At 36.7% G+C, this 20751-nt stretch overlaps 1 protein-coding gene across 3 annotated transcripts in view; it reads right to left on the bottom strand.

Annotated features, from left to right (window-relative positions):
- Nucleotides 1-20751, bottom strand: part of sema5ba (sema domain, seven thrombospondin repeats (type 1 and type 1-like), transmembrane domain (TM) and short cytoplasmic domain, (semaphorin) 5Ba) — a 139895-nt gene that overhangs the window by 99459 nt on the left and 19685 nt on the right. For 2 of the 3 annotated variants that reach the window (XM_081367605.1, XM_081367607.1), the window contains exon 2: nt 15895-15966. The gene's annotated coding sequence lies outside the window, so the exon portion shown is untranslated. Of the gene's footprint in view, nt 1-5229; nt 5352-15894; nt 15967-20751 lie in introns of those variants that run through there. The other variant, XM_081367606.1, reaches the window with a different exon arrangement.

Below are 20751 nucleotides of genomic sequence, written 5' to 3'. Positions count from 1 at the left end.
CTTTGTGAACAACATTCTGCCTAACTGGATAACAAACGTGACTCAAATCACAGTTTCTAAATCCAGGTAGTTCACACCATACATTATATGTCTAACCTTCATGACCTGAGACTAGGGAGTTGAACGTGCTGTAAAGATTATCCTAATTAAGGTACATTCCTCTCTGTAGACATTCATAAAAATGCTAGAGAGCCATTGTGACATTTAAATCAAGATCTGGAAGCTGAGACCTATGACCTTGTATAACGGTCCATATTAAAATAAACTAAGGTTAAGACATCTTTTCTTCCAGTTGCCTTCGCTGAAGCTAAAGCGGATTCCTGCATAGCACAAGCCTATTGTACCTTCTTAACTGGTAAAAAATCAACCCAATCTTTTACCCTCCAACCCAGAAAGAAATTAGAACTGTTAAAAATGCAAATTAGTTAGAAATTATGTGGTTACAAGATGTGGTGAATAGCATTTCATTTGTACCATTTTACAGAATAATTAGTGGTGTTTGCTTTGTTTATTCTAAACCTCTAAGTATTAAACTAACACACTTAACTGGTTTGTTGTACAGGCATGAAGGATACCACAATTAGCGCAGAGAGGTGTGCTATTACTTTTCTAAGTGATCAGACTCATTATAGTTGCCTGGTGGGCAATAAAGCAGTTGAAAAAAAAAAAACCTTAAACTTAATTTATTTGGATGGACCTGAGCCATAGCTACAGTACAAGCAGAATGTCATAGAGATTTGCTGAAGGCTAATTTGCCTCAGACCAGTAATCAACCACCTAGCAACAACTCAAAAGTATTATAGTGGCGAGTTGCACAACCAAGCATTTTCATAAAAATGTAAAAAATATCACAGTTTGATTTTATAAATAGTTCAAGAAAATATCTGAATCAATAGGGTACAATGGTGCTAAAGATTGCTTTTCACTACTCCCATAGTATATGATTGCAGATTATTATTATTTTTTGTATTGAACATTTATGGAGCAACAGATATTGTGTGAAAATAAATCTTAAAAGTGGTTTATTTTGTTTAAAAATCATATAAATGTATGATGTGGGTAAAAGGCTCAGGGGCAAAAGGCAAAGTATTGATATGTTTTTAATAATGTCTAAGTTAATACTTGTTCAAAACAATCACTTTAGCAAAGTTTGTACAATTTTCTATTTATTTTGATCAATAAAATAATTCATTTTTGTTCAATAAATATACTGTCATTAAAATGTTAACATAAAAATATATTTTAAAAAATACAGAAACAAAATTCATTTAAAAAGTAAAGATTCTAAAAGCATTGAATGAGATCCCTAATAATTTTACATACTGTAAATTACAGTAGTAACAATAAATTATATTTTATTTTACGATATGATTAATTGCGTTTTTAAATAATATGGTTTCATTATAAATATGGTGATTATCTCTAAGGAGGACACCCAACTTAATTTATGATATTTACAAATAGCACAGGATCAATTTTGCTCTGCTACCGGCGATCGCGTCAAGGATCCACCAAATGTCCATGTGCATCTTGAAAAGCGGATGTTTTGGGAAAGTGCTGGGAAAGGGAAAATAAAATCAAAGGCACCTTTCACCCCGGGGCACCTTTAGCCCCATTGTACCCTACAACTCATTTAATAATAAACAGGTGGTAAGCATTAAATTGTAACGTATATAACTAGATTTGGTTATATCTAGTTTTTAGTAAAATGGAGGATTGTATCATTGCAACACAAACTAAAACTCTTCCGTTTCCAAAAAATGTCTGCACTGCATTCGATGTCTAAAAGCATAAAAGATCTTTGTGTGTATATGCCACACTTCAAGAACAAAAGAAATGCCGTCAGATCCCATCATCTCATTGAATCTTTTAAGACTCCCTTCCCTTTCTTGCTCAAGCTCACTTCACAGAGATAGACATGTCCTACCTGTTTGCCGTGTCTGAGGCCGAATACTTCAAAAAACTAATAAAAATAGATTCTGAGATGACAGGCTGCTTTAGAAGCCTTTGCTTCGACTAATGGGGCTTCAAGACAGCCCGCAGGATTATTCATTATCATTCCAATTTCTGAAACTAATGCCTCGATGAGCCCCTTTCATTCCAAGAATGAACTCTACAGGTGAACAAGGTAAAAAATATTCCATTTCCCCTTCGCCGCTGTGAAAATGGGGCTGTGACTGAATGCATGTAGAGGCAGTGTTAATCAGAGCCATTGTGCTTCAAGTGTAGTAGAGAGAGACACAAATCATGAAGTGGACTATAATTGAGGAACATAATTCAGTTATTTAAATTCCAATCTTTACCTCTTATCTGACATTAAAAGGAATCTTTAGCAGCATTTTCATTAGGATCCTAAAATAACAGGATACAGCTCATTGTCTCCTGCTGCTTCCTTCTTTTTTCATCTTCATCAAAGAGAGTGAACGCAAGCCGCTGGACGACTTCCAAAAGAAGGATCACAGTGTACAGGAGAGGCCAGGTCTATAATTGGGTAAAGGACTGACTGGCTGCTCTAATCCCCCTCCTGAATCATTAAAGAGAAAAACACAATTGTGCAAGTAATTGATGACTAGTTTCGGTCTGTTTTTCCCACATTTTCTAAGAACTTTGCATGGAGCGTCCTGAGAAAGAGTAGCTCTGGACACAATGTTGATAAACCTGCAGAAAAGACCAAAATTCTTGACACATGAGTTTTGGATGCTTGTGTTCAGACTTCTTTACAATTTTTTAAAGACTCAACTAGCTTAAAGACTGCTTCTTTACAAGCCTTAAGGCAGTGGATCTCAACTCCAGTCCTGGGGACACACTGCTTTGGACATTTTATTGGTCTTCATTATTTAACGCACCTGATTCAGATCACCAACTCGTTTGGAAAGAGTTTCATGAACTAAACTGAGGCTGAATCCGAAATCGCCCCCTATACCCTCAAATAGGGCATTATTTGAGGGGACTGCCATTTGTAGCGATGTCTTAAACTTAAACCATAGTGGACGTTATTAAATGCACTCATTCTATCCCACATTGCACAGCAATAACAGGTGTACAGCTGATGTACACTCAACGGCTGTCCGAATTCGTTCACTCATTTTCATTCACTCCTTCAAGTGACTGTAGGGAATAGTAATTGAGGGTTTAGGGGGCAATTTTGGATTCAGCCTGAGTGTCAGATAAGGGAGACATACAAAATGTGTAGGACCGGAGTTGGGAACCACTGCCTTATGGTGTGGTCACATTAGTGAGATTTTGTGGACAAAAAAGCCATTTGTTCATTGTCTTTTATCAGTTGTGCAGCAATGTACTGTATGAAGCACAGCTTCAGACCAAGAAGCTTTCTGTTGGTCAACACATAAAAACACAAACAACTTGAACTGGTGGCGAAACCATCGTGGGGAAATCTTTCACCATCACGCAAAATTCCCGATTACATCGATTCCTATTGAAATGACTGGATTTCGCACATGAAAATTCACCAAAACAAAAGGTAGATAGTGACTGCACCTTAACAGTACACTATAATGGGCATCATACAGACATATTTGGCTAATTATTTGAACAATGGTATGTCAAGTTAAAAGTGTTTGAACTCCATAAAATGCATCCCACTGCTCCAGACTGAAAGTTACCATGAAACAGTGTTGAACTGTTGATGAAAATAACCCCAAGAGTAGTGATATTTTCTAAAACAATAACATCAAATGTTATTGTTATTGAGTGAATTATACCTTTAGGTACAGTTTTAAACAATATTTTCATATGTCCTGTACTTTCAAAAATCATTATCCTGATCATGACCCTAGAGCCATACATACCATTCAAAAGTCTCTTTAAAAATACAGATCAACTGTACAATGTTCACATCCCATACAATATACTGCAGAATTAATTATCTGTTTTAGTCTATGACTGCATACTAAGCCTATTCACATCATACTGATAATTAGTGAAATAAATCCAAGAGGAACATATTGTAGTTAAATCGAGTGAACTCTCTTGACAATTTTTCTTCTATTAATTTACTCCTTACACTTGACAAGTCATTTTGGGGGAGGGTGCGCATTATGTCACCCACTATGCCCACTCCTGGCAACGGCCACAAAAATATGTGGCAAGCGCAAGAGATGCTTCAGAATTAATAAAATCAGAAAAGTCTTTTGGAAAGATGTGAATTGTAAATATGATCATTTTGCATAAGCCTAAAATATTTCCCCTCACAGTGCAGCTCTCTCCTGAGTTTAACTTCTGAATCATGACCCAGAAAGCAAGCCACCCCGCCTCTTCAACCCAGCAGCAAATCATTCCAGCAAGCTTCCACTGGAGGCCTATCTCAGAACCACACATCCACATACATCTTAGAAAACATTTCACAATGTTTGAGTGATTTCTCCACTGAACATTGTAAAAACATGTGCAAAAACATGCTCATAAATATCACTGTCTCCAAAGTTACATTTAAGAATGCAACTATTCTTGCATTTCTATGGATTAATATGCTTATCAGACACAATCATGCGCTCTACTGAATAAGAGCAGAATAATTTTATCTCTCTTATAACGGTCAACCTCAAACAATGAAAGCAGTCAACTTAATTAAGACAGATGCATAGTCTCGCAGAGCCAGACTTTTGAGTATCTGCATAAAATTGAGTCCAGTTTCCAGCTAATTCTGGACAAAAGACATGAAAGTGACCAACCACAGTTTTTTTTTTTTTTTTTTACATGCCGTTTAGGATCTCAAATAGGTTGTGTGAAAATTAATTAAAACTAATTTAAACAACTGTACAGCAGGGTTTGTCCAATTTGGAATTTTGTAATTATAAATACCAAGATTGCATTTACGTGATCAAAAATACAGTAAAACAGTAATATTGTGGAAAAATTATTAACAATTTACAATAGTTGTTTTCTTAGTAAATGTTCATTTTAATTTACTAATTATTTTTCTAAATATTATTTCTTCATGTCACGGAAAAGCTGAATTTCCAGTCGTCAATATCACATGATCCTTTAAAGGATCATGTGACACTGAAGACTGGAGTAATGATACTGAAAATTAAGCTTTGATCACAGGAATAAATTACATTTTAATGTATATTCAAATTGAAAATAGTTATTAAAAACTGTAATAATATTGCACAATATTACTGTTTTACTAAGTGCTTTTACACTAAGTGCTCACACTAAACTCAAAAGAAATCTGATGCCACTAACATGGAAAAAAACAGTCAATACCTGTGATTAGTCCTCAGTAATGCATCAACCTAGTGCCTGGTGTCAGATTTCTACCAGCAATATGCATCTGACAGTCAGCAAATGGACTTTCGGCAGTCCGTGGGCAGGCCGTCTGAGGTCAAGACTGGAGACAGAGTAAATCAGTTAAAAGTCATAAGGGAGAGAGAAAGTGGGGAAAGGGCAAAGAAAGGTGAGCACAATGAGAAAAGAACAAAAATTGGGGAGTAGATTTATGTTTCCACGGCTGCTCGAGTCCCAAGGAGCATTAGCTGAACTCATGAGCTGTAGACAGCTAATCTTTTGTTATGGGGAAATAAACACACAATGTTAGCCACCGTTTTACAGCCGCTGATCCAAGGCGGATGATAAAAGATCCAGTGGGCCCAGACCACGCGGCTTAATGACCCTGAGAGCAACATACAATTTATTGGCTCTTGGTCCCCATCATCACTCCCTGCTACTAATTTATGAGGAGAGAGGGAATTGGACTCAATATAAGAGAAACTATTTTACAGAACGACTAAAAACTGCTAGCACAAGTTCTGGCTCTCTTTCTCAAGTTTCCCATCTTGTAAGTAATATATGATAACATGCTTGTCTTCGTTGTTTATTCTGCTTGATTTATGAGACTCCGTCATCAAAGGAATATTCCAGGTAGCTGTGAACAGCTGCATCATGTCTTACAAAGAAAAAAAGTTGCACTGAATTTATGGAGCTATTCTTGTGCCAATAAAAATGAACGTAGCTTTTCAAGAAACTAATGAAAATATAAATTGAAACTAAATAAATTATCTCTAAAACTGAAAAAGAATAAATCGCAGGCAAATTTTTGTACTTCGTTTTTAATACACTGCATGTTTTGCTAACTATTTCTCATATTTCAATCGCTGATCTGAACTTACAAATGCGCTTCCAGAGTTTTCATTTACGCTTCTAAAGTTTTCGTTTACACTCCCAGAGTTTTCGTTCGCCGTTCTGACACATTTCTCTCGTGGGGGCGGGGCTAGTAGCAGTGTGTTCTCATTGGTTACTGAGCTTTTGATTGATAGCTTCGTGACCTGGAAGTGAAGACGTCAGTGGTGTGTTTATGTGTGGATGTGAGCGTCTGTAATCGCAGCTTTCTATTTCATTTTAGTGATATTAAGTTTATATTTGTATTTATTTGCTGCTACACTGTATTGTTGAGATGATCTCTTATAGAGCTCGGGCGTAGACGTTATGGAATGATGCATTGTGGGTAACCACGGCCATTTTAGAGGCAACGCAGAAGTGTTCGGAATAAAGTAATAGCGTAGCCGACCGGTCTCCACCGGCACCGAGAAAGAAAGAGAAAAAGTTATGGGCCGTGACAAAAAAAGTTGGCTATACCGTATACCACATGTGTCAAACTCAAGGCCCGCGGGCCAAATCCGGCCCGCCACGTTATTTTATATGGCCCGCGAGAGCATATGGAAATTTAGGCTGCCGAAAAATTTCGGCCGAAAATAACATTTTCGTTTTTTGGCCGAAAGATACTAAAAAGCCGCCGCGCCCCTCCGTGTTCGGCGATGGTTTGACTCTGGCTCAACGTGTTTTATGACTTTGCGTGCGAGTGCGCTTCCGAAGATGCATAACTTCTAGGCGCGTTCCGCTGTGTGTGTGCGCTGTGCTCTCCGCTCCGTGTTCACAGCGCGTTCTGCTCAATGTTCCGCAAGCAACCTCCGTGTGTGTGTGTGTGTGTGTGTGTGTGTGTGTGTTGCGAGCTCTGCTCACGCTCACCGGAAAGGCAAAGTCCGCTAAAAAAACGTGCCGACATGAAATTTCTCTGGACTTGTTTCTTTTTGCAATAGCACTACTGTGCTGTAACATGTGTATAGTCATGGTGTGTATAGCCGTGCAGGGCAACACTGGTAAAATTACTCTCGTTCACTGGTCCTCTCCCTGCTCTGCTCATGGTTTGATTAAAAATAGCTTTGTAGGACTATACTTTATTTTGACAATTGGTCAAAAAATAAATCTGTTAAATCTGATTCTGCTGCATAGAACTGATTGAAGAATAATATATTGATATTTTATATTATTTTAATATATTTTAATATACTGTATACTTAACCTTTGCACCATTTGGATCACTCGGCTTATCTGTGTTTGCGCCACTTGCATCATTAAGCCAGTAGGTGGCGACAAGTGACTGTCTTTATGAGTGAACAATTGAACTTAAAACTGATTAGTGCCAAAAACAATGATTAACTCAGGAAAGAAACAAGTTGCTGAAACCAATCTTTAATGCTAATATAAATTGCTCATTTGCCTCTGGACACAAAAAGATTGCACTGGTGTTCGATTGAAATGTAACATCTATGCAAAATAATCCTTGAAAGATTTCTCATTTAAGGCCATTCCTGTTTGGAATATGTGATTGTGTATTGTCAACAATAAGCAGAAACATTCTGCATTTCCATTTTGTAGTGTGGATCATTCATTGCAATATTTATCCTCATTCTCATTTTTAAGAATCTGTTATCTTGACAAATAATTTATGCTACTGCCCACTGACATGCTTTTAAAGCTATTGTTATCAAAATTTTTTGGCCTTTAAACACCTTAAAATGCACATATGTAGGTCCGAGAAATCCAAATTTTCTCGGGGGAGCATGTCCCCGAACCCCCCTAACTACCTCACATTTGAATAAGCATGACTGTGTGGTAATGTGTGCTGGTGTGGCTACAGTGCCAGGGCTGAATTTTTGAGCCAGTTTACCCTTGCATACAATAATACATTATTCTCTGTATCAAATCATTATTACCCAGCCCCTGATGTTTTTAAAACCTAGAAACACCCCTCCAAATGCATATACAATATTTGTAACTTAAATAAGTAATAATCAAATAAAGAGACACTATATTAACATTTTAAAAGTCTTACAGTTACAACCGGCCCTTTGAGGGCAGCCATAATGCTGAAGTGGCCCTCAGTGAAAATGAGTTTGACACCCCTGCCGTATACTGACAAACTTAATAATGAAGCCAAACAACGCTACTTAAAAAAAAAAAAAAAAAAAAAAAGATTTGATCCCTATGAATAAAGTCTGGAGGTGGCTAATACCAAGCCTCAGTTTCCCTGATATTTTCCTACCTGGTCTGTGGAGTAGCGCTTACATCTCCGATCCAGAGCCGGATTTACAATTTCCTGTGCCCTCGGCAACAACATTCACACACACATTTTAATTGTTTAATAAACAAATGGTTTTTATTTTGTCACATTTGGCTGCAAAGATGAGGTTGACGATGCTGATTGGCGATCTTTGCTGTAAGTGAACGCGCCAGAGAGAAATGCAAATTGCATACGGATTAACTTACATAAGCAGAGAGCTGTCTGTTTTCTTTCGTTTTGAATTGTTTGTTTAAAAGTAGACACTTTTAGAAAAGTAGAAACTTGTCACTGGAGGCTCACTTGCAGTTCACAAATGGATGAGTGCAAGATCTGCAGATCTACAAAGTAAACGCGGAGAAAACAATCGTTCGCACCGTTAACCAAGCATCAGTAGTGACACACACACACACACACACACACACACGTACACTTGTCAGATTCTGTGAGCTACGAAGCTTGTCTATGCGGGTTTGTTACACTTCAGGAGTAATTTATCATACGTGCAATAATCCACTGTTTTCGTCCGGTTGACGACCAGCGGCGACCCAAGCCATTCGACGAAAATAGGGAAAACTAATATGATTTATGAGGCGTTTGCCCTGTCGATCATGAGACCGATTACAGCAGTTCACAATACAGCAATACTGAACCATTTTCCAGAAAATAACCTAAATGAATGACCAAATGATCAACGTTACCTACTGCCTACTATACGCTACTATACAGTACAATCTCTTACTTCCGTACCGTGATTCCCACAATGCATTGCGGCGTGACGCAACGATCCCGAGCTCTATAGAAGGAATAGTACAGACGAATGATATTTATCATTAGTCATCGTCGCTATATCAGGAGGATAACGTTACTGGATAAGCCTACTCGTGGTAAGTCTGATTTTTGTTTTTGTTTTATACTATACTAATACTATTTATAATACAGTACTGGCTTTTTTCAGGTGGAGAAGCATTTTAGAGCTCAGTGAGAGTCTATAACATTATACAGCTGAGCTGTGTTGTCTTGATTTAACTGTTAGCCCAATCTTTAACATTACATGACTTGTTTATCTACATTCGGTTACAGTCTTCAATTAGATCATATTTGCTTCGATTAGATTATATTTCCCCCCAGCCACCCCAAACAACATTGGGCTCGAGTACTGTACAGTAGCCTATCTGTACTGTATCAGTCAATGACTGACGCCATAGGGCCAGAGTGCTGTCAATCACTGCCTGATTCAACTTTGGCAATTTAAAGCCTTTTTTACCATGCCAATAAAGCTATTTAAACCTAAATTCCTCAATTTCTGATTAATTTGCGATGCAGAGTTTTTGAAAGAGGAGAGACACGACTTGACCACAGGACATGTCTCTGTTCGTAATATGTAAACACTCAATTATTTTGAAGTATCGCCCTGGTTGCAGTATTTATTCTGATTACTTTTGTGTGATAAAGATGACTGATAAAGCTATTATATGTATCTAGTATGAGTAACAAATTGCTTTTTCTGTGTCCATATTTGACTAATAATAATGAAAAAAGTGCACTTCAAATGAACATTTCTTTGACAAATGTTAAATCTTTAATAGTCTTTAATAATAAATATATCTCCACATTAAAAACTTAATACATGCAAGTAATTATGACTGAAAACATCCAGCTACTAGGGAATACACATCCATATGTTTATATATAGGGCAATACAGCCATCTACTGGTTACACAACAGTATTACAGATGATAAATGCTGCTTGACTCCGAGGTAAATATTTAGTACTGTAAAATCCCTTAAATATACTGTACTGTATATATAATAAATATTTTAAGTCTGCAAATTGTTACTGTATGGGGAGTTCAAAGCAGTTTGTATTGTTAGATTATAATACATTTCTTCTCTCATTTTCCAGGGAGTGGAGCAACTTTTCCATAAACAAAATTCTGATGCTGACACAGAGGATGGAGTGATAGTACCAGAGATCCACTGTCCCTGTCAGAAAATAATCTTACTTTGTTCAGACACATCACCTTTGAATGACAGGGATCTTGATCTTCAGACACCTGATTTATTTTAATATAGCAAATATTTCAATTTCCTCTAGATTAAAACAAACATAGTTCACAAGTACACAAGAGGTTTCACTTTATTCTTATTAAACTATTAATTATATTAACTATATAATTAAATTATTAATCTTGGATTAGCATACCAACAGCATATGAATGTTAAGGGGATAGTTCACCCATAAATACAATTCTCTCTTATTTTACTCACCCTCAAGCTGTCCCAGATGCATTTTACTTTCTTTCTACAGATAAACACGAATTAAGATTGTAAGGAAAGTAATCCATCTCTGCAAATCCTAAAGACGCTTTAAAAACCACACACAGTGAGCGTGACGGTAATCCATGCGACCTCAGTGGATGAATCAATGCCTTCTGAAGTCCAACAATACGCTAGATAAAATAATAATAATGTAAACTGTTTTAACTATTAAAAATCTTACGTACATGGGTTACAATCCACTTGTATTATGGACTCACAGAGATGGATTATTTCCTTAAATATCTTTGTCTATGTTTATGTGAAGAAGAAAGTCATAGACATCTGGGATGGCATGAAGGAGAGTAAATTATGAGAGAATTCTCATGTTTTGGGTGGACTATCCTTGTACTGCTTGTGTCCAGTCACTGCTTTGTTACTTGTACTGAAACAGGAACTGTTTAAAGAATCATTGCAACATTTAAAATGTATATGAATTTTTTAAATGTATTCAGTATTTGTAATTGTGCATTTTGTATAGCAATGTATATCATGAGAATACTGTGCATTACATGTATATTATGCAGTTAATGTTTTGTGAATTCTGGTCTTTCCTGTCACAACATAATTGCATCCAATACCTTCACTCTGATACTTATATGCTTTAGTGACAATAAAGAATGTACGTTTATTTGAATTCATATTTTCAATTACATTCATTTAACTGGTTGTATAAGTCACGATTGAAACGGTTGATGATTGTTAAAATATATTTAAATTAAATGAAAATGTTAATTAAATGAAATAACTAAATATAATTATCAATTAAAAAAAATGGCAATAAGAACATTCTTTGTGTGACATATGTAATGAAATGCCCTTTGAGGTCTGTATCTGACAGCAGGCCACGACTGTAATTTTCATTTTGTTTAAATTCCTCTTATTTAAGTGATCATTAATTTTGATGGTGTAAACGTATATCATGCTAACAATGAGTAGTGTGATGGCCATGGCTGCCAACCTTGATTACCTGGTTGAAGTTTGACTTTCTTGACGGCTGAATATATCACACACGTTTGCTAGTATTCTCTTTAAATTGTAACAGCTGAACCTAATCAGAGCCTAACATGCAAAATAAACATCAGGAATAAACAAATATTCTCCGAAAACATTGGACACTACAATATTTTAAGTATTATATACAGACAGTACTTTAATGTGCAATTACACCTGAATAGACTGAATAGATCTCTTGTGAGTAGTAGTAACTAAGTAGTAGCAGCAGGTAAATACAGATAAAATTAAAAAACAAACATAACTTATAACTAAAATGAAAAAGAAAGCTGCGATTACAGACGCTCACATCCACACATAAACACACCACTGACGTCTTCACTTCCAGGTCACGAAGCTATCAATCAAAAGCTCAGTAACCAATGAGAACACACTGCTACTAGCCCCGCCCCCACGAGAGAAATGTGTCAGAACGGCGAACGAAAACTCTGGGAGTGTAAACGAAAACTTTAGAAGCGTAAATGAAAACTCTGGAAGCGCATTTGTAAGTTCAGATCAGCGATTGAAATATGAGAAATAGTGAGCAAAACATGCAGTGTATTAAAAACGAAGTCAAAAAATTTGCCTGCGATTTATTCTTTTTCAGTTTTAGAGATAATTTATTTAGTTTCAATTTATATTTTCATTAGTTTCTTGAAAAGCTACGTTCATTTTTATTGGCACAAGAATAGCTCCATATGAATTAGGATGTATGTCATTATGAATGAGAGCCATTAAAACAATGAGTTAACTATTACAATTAATGGGTTAATTAATTGCCGTAGTCCTAAAATCTTCAGCAAAACCATGTGTGGTAAGAATCCACAGGGAGCCACCTAATTCTTCTCAATGTAATTGGGTCCAGCTACAATATTACCGCCTCTAAATTCCAAAATCCACAAAGCCGGAACCCAAAACAAGCAACTCCACCTCTTCCCTTCCGCAGAGACCAAAAACATCACAAGCATGGCTAGTTCTGTTAAGATATTCCAGCTCTACACAGATGTTTCACTTCTCTGCCTGGACAGTTGTCAAATCGATCTTAATTGGTTTGCATTTGAGGAAATGGTTGTTCTTCAAGCAGTACTTTAGGGAATTTTGTCATGGCTGCCTTGTGGCCGAGCTCTCTACCGTACGGCCCCTTCTGCCTGGTGTGAATGGCTCCTCTGTGTGACCAGCCAAGGATCTGCCAGGGGGACCCTCTCTTTGTTAGGTGAATGGGCACAGCTAGACCATCTTAAGGCACACTAATGTACCATGGCTGGACCACAAAGAGTGCGTAGTAATTTGCCAAGCATAATGGCACGTCTTTAATTCGACCGAGGGGGAAACAGACCCTTAAAAGCGAGCTTACAGATGAGGAGTCCCATTCTAGTTCCTACTCTATTCATATCGTAAAAGGGCTTGTTTTCTTCCGGCTCATTGTCATCCTGAACCGAATGTCGGCAAACAACGGTGGGTCGAAATTAAAACAACGTGGCAGCTCCTGGACTCACTAAACGGGCCCATAAACATAAACAAAAAAAGTGAGTCTTCTCAGGAAGGCACAATGATTGAGACCAGCTGCTAAAATGATGTCATTTGGCGGGATTAAGTCACTGATGGAATAAACTTTAGGAGGAAGATGCAATGTAGTAAAAATATACCTAACACAGAAGGGGGAAAGAGCAGTATGTGCTTGGGGACACAGAGGGTTGGAACCCTGGCTGACCGATCAGAGAACCTGGTGAGTGGGAAAGTTGCCTTAGTGCTCAACATCCAGGTGTCTGGCAATTCGTTATCTTCAATCCCCAGACAACCCTAAAGTCAACTCCAAAAGGTGCTGGACGAATCTTTAAACACTCACACAAGCCACATTTCACCCAAAGTTTCCAAAAAAAAAAAACTTTTGCAAGAAATTTTGTTTAAAGAAAATAAAAACTATATCAGGACCATTGAGACTCTCATTACCATAATGCAATCTTTTTCTTATTACTGTAGTGCAAAAAAAAAGAATGATTTACATTTTAACTATTTATACATCATGGTATAGTAGTGTTTATTATATTACCTTTATGTATTTAAATAGAAAAACATGATAAATAATGGTTATGAGAAACTTGGAGGACCTGCTTAATTCTTAAAAAAAATTGTCTTCATGAAAATCTTATTCTCATAACTATATTGTAAAAATATTTATGCATCATTGTAGTATTTATTATAATACCAATAACTTATGTAGATTTAAAGGGACGGTAGGCAATTTTTAGCGCAATTTTCCACCGGACAAATTGCGATTGTTAACTCATGATTTCTGTTCTGTGCGTCTGTGCGCACCAATCTTGCACTTCTATCTAGTCCTCAACCAGACCACCTAGAGACTTCGGGTTTTCGGCATTATGTTAAGGAAGGTCTAATCTCGGGAACGCACAAAAGAAATCCAGGAAAAGATTTACTATCTCTTAGTGTTGTGATCCCATGAGGTGAGAAAATTGCGCTAAAACACTCACCGAGTTTTTATTACTTGTTTATGAACACTTTTTGTTAGAATGGTTGAAACTCTCTTCACATCCTAATAGCAATAATAGATGTGGTCTAAATATTAAAAACATGTACATATATCTTTGATGGAAGTCTCAGGACCAAAAAAATATTTGTGCAATCATTGCATTCGGTTGATTACAATGATAAGATTCCCTACCTGCCTGTCAACATTTGTATTTCCAAACATCTGCATACCCTGCTCGCGCAGACAGCCCACGTCATCAGCGGGTTCTGTAAAGCTATGCAGAGTTGTAGACAGACAGTCACTGAGTGCCACAAACTGTTCCTCCTGAACCTAAACAATGAGCTTATGCTGAATTCACGCCATGTCGTAACCACAAAAAATGCTAAAAAAACGTACGCCCTTTAATACGTTTTTGTCTCCATTCACGGAAATTACCTTGATTGCCAGTTGTTCACAGAACAATCAGTTCTATCCATATAAACGGATGCTACAATCGTTAATAATAATGGCTATGTAAACAATCGCTATATCGATGGTCAATTCAGACAGCAATCGGCCCTCCAAAAGCAATCGCTTGTTTTGCTTGTTCGGCCATACAGAAACTATTATTTATACATCTTGACAACAAACTCTTGAATGTTAGTGTATTCTTACTTTTATGGGTGAAATGTGACTTGGACTTTTTGTTGTGAGCTTCATCCAGCTTCTTCTACCCTTGCTAATGGGTAAAATCAAAAATCTATTTCAGTGAGGCTTCTTCATAGAATTTGGTACTTTCACACAGACATAGAAAATGTTTTTCAGAAGAAGTCTGAAACATGAAAAAGACCCTGGTGATTTGTCAAACACATCAACATACAAGCTTTAATTAGCTTACAAACAGCCAATTAAATATGTCAGCCTCTCTTACAGTTTCTTTTGAAGAAAGGAAAAAGAGCCTCAGGCTGTGCTGCTCCATAAATGGCTGCAATGAAAGTTTCAGCCCTTTCTCTGCCAGAACGCTCCTTTTCAAAACACTCAATTTCTGACATAGAATAAAGGGATTTGACTTGAAAGGCTCCCTGACTTTGTCCACGGTCACAGAGACAGAGAAGCAGAGAGCGAGGAGCATCGGGGAGACAAAAACAAAAGACAAAAAAGAAGAAGGAGAATAGGAGGACAACCTCAAACAGATTCTCCAGGAAGACTGGAGATCTCTATTATGACTTATGAGTTCCTGTTAAAGAAAGCTGTACTCAAGTATGAAGCAGATGATTGAAAGTGGAACTCTGAAAAGAGTCTTCCCCAAAATTAACAAATAAAACATAGCAAATGTATACTAAATACTAAACTTTTTTGAATGTTGATGAATGGCCGATAAATCTAAATCTAAATTACAAAAACAAAAGTCTCACCATTAAAAGGCATGTCCAAAGCACATGATTATAATGTTCTCTATATAATTGTATGTAGAAAATATGACAGACTTGCGCTGCACATTGCACTTAACCATATTTTCCTTTTTGAAGTTATTTCAATCAATTTAAAACCATTATAGTGAACTCAGCTGAAGGACATAATCCATTGTTTATCGCCCTTAATATATCGGCCAAATTTTCCAGTAACATTAAAAATTAACATATATCGCCCGATACCGATATGGTGGCCAATATATATCGTGCATCCCTAGTTTCTCATGTTTCATTTAGATAATGCCATCTGGCAAAGTGTATAAAACAAGAAGAAACCTACTTACAGAGGCATCACGAGCATGTCATCTTCGAAGCTGCAGGGCTATTGCAGAAATGGGTAGCAATCCTTCTGAAGCCTTTGGAGAGAGAATCAGAGGAAGCAGTGTTATATTTAGTGCTAATTTAGTGGTAGAAGGTATGCATCACCCTACACTCTAAAAAGTAAATGTACTTTATTGACATTGATGGTTCCATGAAGAACCTTTAACATCCATAGAACCTTTCCATTACACTAAAGAATCTTTGTAGTGGAAAAAGTTGCTTCAGATTATTCAAATGTTCTTCACACTAAAAAAAAAATGTATTTTAGAAACTGTTTACTGAAAGGCTCTTTGGGGAACCAAAAATGGTTCTATGGCATCGCGGTGAAAACCCACTTTTGGAATACTTATTCTTAAGAGTGTACACTCTTAAGAAACCACTAACTCCTTCAGTGGAATAGAAACCGAGGCCCTGGAATGCTGTTAAAAAGGAGATCAGAGCACAGCTACTACATTGGGTTTTGTATGCTGCACCCCTATGACCTGCATTATTTACTTGAAGTACTCCCTGAGATTAAGTAATACATTAGAAAGAACCACTAATGATTGTTTCCATAGAGTTTTTTCAAACATTCTTACCACCCTTTACCCTATCCTGGATGTCACCTGTTTAACAAAAAGTCAGGTTTGCCAACCATCCCACATACACAACAATTCAAAAGTTTGGGCTCTCAAAGAATTTTTTTTTTTTTTTTTTTGGAAAAAGTCTCACGAAGGCTGCATCATTTTTATCAGCCATTATTCCAGTCTTCAGTGCCATATGATCATTCAGAAACCATTCTAACATGATTTGTGGAATAGATGATGAATAGAACTGTATTTATTTGTAGCATTAAAACATTATATAGAACTGAAAAAAGTGTGAATTTCTTTCTAAAAAGATATAGTACAGACCCCAGACTTTTGAACGGTATGATGCAATATGGACCATCTTGTAATAAAAGATGCAATGCTGCCATTTGTCCCGTATAAATATGGATGAAAATATAGAGCGCGAGACCCGAATACATGAAGTGCATGTCATTCAAACTAAGTTTGAAACATAAATTATATTGAAAGTAAGAACACTAAATATGAGATCAAGCAAAATGCTTTGAAAATGTCAATACAACTGATTAAAATTATATGATTACTGTTACATACATACTGTAAAATATAGTTTTAAAATGAAACAAAACACATCTCTTAGGTGAATTCATGATGATCTTAATTCATTGTCCAAAAGTTCAAGATAAATGAAACCTTTTTCTTGAGCTCTACTCCATTCTTATCAAACTGTGCAATTAAAAGTGCACTATGGCATCCCACAGCTTTGACAACATCAGTTTCTGTACTGATAAGAGCAAAGCCCAGTTGTTCAGGACTTAATTAAGATTAGGAAGAGCAAAGAGAGAGGCCGCTCCACTTCATAAGCCTCCACAGACCAGGCACTGGGGCTTTGTGCTCTCTTCGTCTAGCAAAGGTTAGTCCAGCATTGTATAGTGCAAAGCAGAGAGTCGGAGTAAGACACCGGGCCAGAGTAATTAAGGAGTAAATAATGAAGCCCTTCAACGAACCCTTGCTCCTATGATCTGATTGGCCGGCGTGCCAAGGCATGTTCAATAAATCAATTAACAACTACTGAGAATTACTGCTTTAAAAGGTCACTGAAATCGAGACGTTTCAGCCACAGGCCGAAGAACCTCAACATCCCCAGATTCCACAGGTGGCTTATCTTCCTATGTCCTTTTTTATGACACTCAATTACACTGCTTTTTTCTGTGCAGGCTTTAAAAATGAAATACCTTTTTCGATTACATTTTTTTATATCTTTATTAAAAAACATGCAGGCTTGCAGCTGGCAGGAGTGGATTATAGATCAGGTGGCCAATGAGGCCAGTGCCCCAGAGTCTCAGACTGCCAGGGGCCTTCAATGCCTCAGGACATGCTGTCCGAAATTGGAAAAGGAAGCTGAACCATGGTGAAAATAGAGCAAGTTGACCACTAGACCCCCAGGGCTAAATAAAGTACAATCTGGCCAATACTGGTCAATATTTTTATGTGGAACAAAACAGAAGATCCTTTGAAAATGGTTATTTTTTTTATAAAAATCAAGGGGGGTTCATGTTCTTTTGGACCCTGTCGACTCTCATATGAACAAAAACAGCAGAAACATTCTTTAAAGGGATAGTTCACCCAAAAATGAAAATTCTTTAGACCCGTAAGACTTTCGTTCATCTTCGGAACACAATGATCTTTTCGATGAAATCTGAGAGCTTTCTGTCTCTCTATAAACAGCTACGCAACTGACACTTTGATGCTTCAAAAAGTTCATAAAGAGATTGTGAAACAAATCCATATGAATTGAGCGGTTAAGTCCAAAATTTTCTGAAGAGAGATGATCGTTTTATATGATGAACAGATTACATTTAGGCTTTTATTAACATATAAACTTTCATCAACAGACACATGAGTTGTGGTAAATAGAAGCTCAAGCCTGTTCACTTTACGTGCGAGAAACAGTAAGGTTCATTCTTGTGTCTTACGCAGCACGTTTGAGCTTCCGCAAGAGGTTTTTTCTCATGTGTCAATCAGGTTCCGTTGAGCTCCTGTTTATGTTTGCTGATCAATGTTTATATGTGAATAAAAGCCTACATTTAATCTGTTCATCATATAAAGTGATCGTGTCTCTTCAGAAAATTTGGACTAAACAGCTCAATTCTTATGGATTAGTTTTACGATCTCTTGATTCATTAATGACAGAATTTTTGGAAGAACTATCCCTTTATATATATCTTCTTTTGTGTTCCGCAGAAGAGGTTTAGAATGACATGAGATAAGTAAATTATGACAGATTTTTTCATTTTGGGTGAACTATCCCTTTAAAACAAAGTGGGATGGTTCCAAGGATGTCTTGGGGGACCATGATTTGACTGGCCGTTAGCATGGACTAACTAGCACTGCACACAATGTGAAAACTAAATGAGAATGTTAGCCTGGTATAAAATACATTGAATTATGTGCATTTCCTTAAAGAATTTCCATGAAATGCCACTAAAGAGCTATTCTATCAAACTGCTTTAAATCCCTCGAGACAAATGAGTAATCGTGGTTAATGATATGTGATAAGCTTTGTTCAAGGGCCTCTTTGGGTAATATCAAGTTTAAGGTTACAATTCATAGCTTTACCATTTAATGCTTTTTTCACAGCTGGAATAAGCCCAGGAAAATGATTCATTAAAGGATGACTAAATGAGGCTTATGCTAATCACCATGTTGAATGCGACGAACTGCACACTGTGGTAGGAATACGATGTGCCGGCTCAATCTTAAGCACGTTGTTGCTCGGGTGGGGGATGGCAGTGCACTGTGGGCATACTCTCCAAACAACCAGGTGTTCACTGTGGGATAAACATTTGCTAACAGGCTCCAACAAGATCCCCAGGGCCCAAGATTAAGGGAGTCTAGCGAGCAACAGATTCAGAATGCTGCTGCAGGTGGGAAGGAGGGGGTGAGGCAAGCTATGGTTTGATCTCAGAGTTTTAATTTGCCTGTGACTGTAGCAAAATGATTGTGTCGCTTCAGCAGTAGTTTTTCCGAGAAGATGATAAAAGTTGCTCCTTGCATGTCTTGTTCAACCTATTGCTGGCCTTCCAGCTCTGAATGAGTATAAACTATAAATAAATACTGAAGTGGTTGCTGTTACAACGAATTCGACAACAGTTTCCCTTAAAAAAAAAAAAATATGGCAGCGCTAACCTAAGCCGATAGCTCACAAATATTTATAAAGCTACACAGTGACAAGGAAAAGGAATGAAGTTTTATTAAATGCTATACATTTCTAGTTTTAACATTATTTGTTCTTCAGATGCTCCACTTTGAAAGAAAGAAAAAAAACATTCGGTTCTTTGACCACTGAAAATATGTACAACTTAATTTACTAAGGAATTTAACCTTATAGGACCTTAAAAATATGGATACCAAAAGAAAGTGGTCCCACTTTAAATTGGGTGTCCTTTACTACTGTGTAGTAACATTTAAATTAATCATTTGATATGATGCACTTATTGTTTACATACATGTTTTTACATTGTATTTATATTTAAAAAAAAACTGCATATAATTACATTTGTAATTACTTTGTTATAACATCTATAATTACACTGTTGACCCTTCCCTTACGCCTTAACCCATTCCACCAAACCTGTCCCTAACCTAGCCCGTATCCCACCCCAGTAAGAGCAAAAGTGTTTTGCAATAAAACATGAACACATTGCACTTATTTTTTTATGTACATAGTAGTTAGACACCTAATATAAAGTGTAACCAGAAAAGTTTGTTAAAAAACAAAATATAAAAGGATATTAAGGGATCTTTAATACTTCTTGAGTTACAAATATTAACTAAAATTTTTTTAACAACATCAAAAATGAGCTGGCGAAGTTTTCAAAATTTGGTTGATTTGACACGGAATGACACTATAATGTAAAGGAAATATTGGCAGTATATAAGGAAACAAAAAAGATATATACAGTATATAGCAAATTTATGAACAAACACCAATGGAAAATGCTTTTTGCAGCCACATGTACCAGCAGTCGGGCTGTCACTTTACGTTCAAAAATCAACTGCACAATAGCTCGGAACTACCAACACAAGTTTTTCGAAAACGGAAATAGGGAATCGATTTTAACCAAATATGTACACTTAATTTTAAACAAATTAAACAAATAAAAAAGATAGATGTAACAAAACTCACAAACAAGCAGAAAAAGAAAATAAAGAATTCCAAAAGTGCAAAATTCCCACCAATTTTACGCGCCTATATTTTCAATCGGCCAA

The sequence above is a fragment of the Scardinius erythrophthalmus genome (assembly GCF_964197995.2).
Source record: "Scardinius erythrophthalmus genome assembly, chromosome: 6".
Taxonomy (NCBI): domain Eukaryota; kingdom Metazoa; phylum Chordata; class Actinopteri; order Cypriniformes; family Leuciscidae; genus Scardinius; species Scardinius erythrophthalmus.
This window is presented reverse-complemented; position numbering and strand designations above follow the sequence as displayed.